The following is a 3,348-nucleotide window of genomic DNA, read 5'->3' as shown; positions in this document are numbered from 1 at the left end:
TGGGCACAGTAGGTCTATTCAATAATCCATCCCTGGATATAGACCTGTGGTATGACTCCATTTGTCTCCAAAATGTATATTTTAAAAGAAAATACAAACTAGAGTATCTTTGATAACCTCTATATTACACTGAATGCTTACTCATAGGTTTGGACCTATAGCCCAATAATATTTTGTATTTTGATTTTATTATTCTGGCAGCTAATCACACAATTTTAAGGTAATTTGAAAGGGATGGGATTCAAGATAGGCTAGCCTACTAAGTCATGTCCCTCTTCTGTCTGACTCACCCCAAGTAATGCATATAGGCTGGTTTCTGACAGAAATTACGTTTTGTGTTAACATGTAGAAACACAGCCTTTATTTGGTGACTGGAGGTGGAAATTCCTTTCTTTGGTTATTGTCCGCGATTCACATTAACTGTAGGCTATCACCGCCATTGTAAACGTTTTTTCAACTTTTGTGCCGTCGCCACATTTGAGTGCTACTATACGTTTTGCCTGCGTGGATGCGTGATTGAGCGCGAATCTAAATGTAACATGCAAGATGCAACAGCCATTTCTAAGGCTTATAAACCGGTTCATTTCTGACATTACTACTAGCATATGAATACATTATTTATGTTGTAAGACATGTGAAATAAATGAATGACACAGGCACGCACAAATTCAAATAAAAGGACACTTTCGCTTTTTCACTTTCGCTATCATTGCGAGAAAATAGGCTACAATATGGAATTGCTTCAAAGTTCCCTTTGAGTCTGATCAGCTTAAAAAATGAATGGGGTTTCCTTAGACAGTGCTACACCTTTCCAACAAGTTTTGTGAGAATTATACCGGTATCTTTTGCGATATTGTGACAGCCCGCACCGCAGCAGGGTGCAGGAAGCTTTTAATAGCGCACGCCTCAAACGATAAACGCAAAACCTCCAGGACAAACCACTCACAGTGTAGGCTTCTCTCTCTGAAACCACCAACAGGTCACTAATTTGTGCGTTATTTACGTTTGATTGCATTTCAGATGGCGGGACTTGTTGGTTTCCTGTAAGCCTATAGCGTTTCTTTCTTTATTTATTATGTCCGAATATTGGGGGGGACATTTTGGTCACGTCTGAATATTGGGGGGGACACGTCCCCCCCAAAGTCTATGGTGACTACGGACCTGAACAGATACCTCCTCAACTTTACCGATTAAAATCTAGTGACCGTGCTGTCAACTAAAGCAGACATCCATAGACCGGATAAGGATATTCAATTTGCATGTAGATAGTTTCGATTGTAGATGCAATCTTTAAAGTTAATAGCAACCTCCTCACATTCTTATTTCTGATTTAAAATGCACAACAGTGCATTATATTAGGCTACAATTTAAATAGACATAGACAACACTATTTCTCTCGTTTTCTACCTCGCGAACTCTAAAGTAAATGCGCATTCTTCCGGCTATTGCCCAAAAGCCTTGTTCTGATATAACGACTATATAATATAATACAATACAATATAACGACTTGAGTTATTTGCTGTTTACATCGGAATTGACGCCCGCAGTGTTATGGACCCATTTGTCTGCAACGCAACGTAGCCCACAACATTTTTTTTAGAAATACAGGAACAGCTTTACTATGCTGACGAATGCGCAACATGCGAATTTCCCCAAACTCTCAGATGCGCATTAAAACGTATCTTTTCAGTAGTCATTTCCAACTTTTCACCCTGATGGTGCTCAAAATGCAACACTACCGTGTTCAAAGCAGGATCTATCTATCTAGATCCTATAGCAATGTATGGTTGGGGGAGGCATAGAAAAGTTGGAGAACCTGTGGCCTAAAACAATATTGGTGGTTGCAGGGATTTGAAGTGAAATGAGTCGCGATGGTCTGTCATTTTTAAAAAGTGGGTCGCCAGAAAAAAAGTTTGGGAAACACTGCTCTAACTCACTCTCTAACTCTGAACACTGCTGTGGTCCACACATTAGTGCAATATGAGGATGCTGATGGAAGTAGGTTATTATAACTCCACAACTACAGGCTATCTGCTGTTAATTCTTTCTCCCTACAATTCACTCCCTATTTCTCTTGACACCAAATGTATTGATTATACGACACCTGCCACTCATCTTTGAGAAGCTCTTACCTCTATACTGACATTTGCTTTTGGTTTCCTACAAGCCTCAAGGACAACAATCATATTTTACCCAAGATACACACACACAAACAAATTTCCTTATGGAATAATTAAAACATATACAAAAGCTTCAAAAGGCATATTAGTGACACCATCAATAAAACAATGCCTTCATAGGCAGCTACTAGGCATCATAACACTGGCAGTGCCACAGGTCAGCACAACGTGTGGTCATGCCCCATCTGCGCAGATGTGTGAAGCTTGCTTCTGCGGCTAATAAGCCATGGCGTGATTTTCCACAGAGGACAATGTCATATCCACAAACCCGAGGAAATATGAAAATATCCTCCAAGAATGCACGTTAAGCACCCTGTCTGGAAATTTAATCAGACAATAATGAATAGAAAGTCTCTGTAATGCACTGCTAGATCGACTGTTTACCACAGCAGACCGCCACAGTTTCTAAATGAGGTATTAGTCGACACAGCATAATTGACTGAACTAATAAACTGTTATACCACAGCAACTTACCAGAAATGCATTTTCAACAGGGTATCTTGGTCCAAGTCTGACAGGGTGTTTCTGCTTATCCCCTGGGCCTGACCAGACTTAACCACTGCCTTCCTGATCTGCGGACAGTCAACAGTGCTACTGTGCTCCCCAAACATCCATTATCAGCCAGCGTAACTGGGACAGGTGCTGACACTTGTTCACCTGTTTTCATCATAGACTGTATATCTATATATATACCGTCTATGGTTTTCATGCTGTGGTCTCCCATGGGTAAGGCTTGGCAGGGGTCAACCCACAAAGCATCTTAAGAGAGTTTTTCCACGTTATCAGAGATCTCAGTCTTGTGAGATGAGATCAGACGAGAAGAGTAAAAAAACGTGATGTTTAGTGGCGTGTAGGAAAAAGATATTTAAAATGTAGAGGACACTAGCCTAATCTGAGTAGCCAAACATGTTTAAAAGTAATGTTTTAGTAAACGGTCAGTGCAAACTTTTGTTGTGTAATTGAACACTGCACCAGTGTCGCCCACAAATGAGTGAAAAGTGACGGCAGGCTGTGTGGCTGTGGGCGTTACAAAAATGCACTCAGAAGAGCGTTATGGTGGCAAGCTGGAGCTTGGCAGTGCCAGCAGTGCCGGGTACACGTGTCCTCGGACCAAAATATAGTAGCATATATTGTTTCGGGCAAACTGCTGAGGATGCAGGACGCTGTT

The sequence above is a fragment of the Alosa pseudoharengus genome, unplaced genomic scaffold (genome assembly GCF_046254945.1).
Source record: "Alosa pseudoharengus isolate Yale_2024_CS ecotype anadromous, Long Island Sound unplaced genomic scaffold, YU_APseudo_1.1 YU_APseudo_1.1_scf_10, whole genome shotgun sequence".
Taxonomy (NCBI): domain Eukaryota; kingdom Metazoa; phylum Chordata; class Actinopteri; order Clupeiformes; family Clupeidae; genus Alosa; species Alosa pseudoharengus.
The sequence above is the reverse complement of the archived record's forward strand: the minus strand, read 5'-3'. Positions refer to the sequence as shown.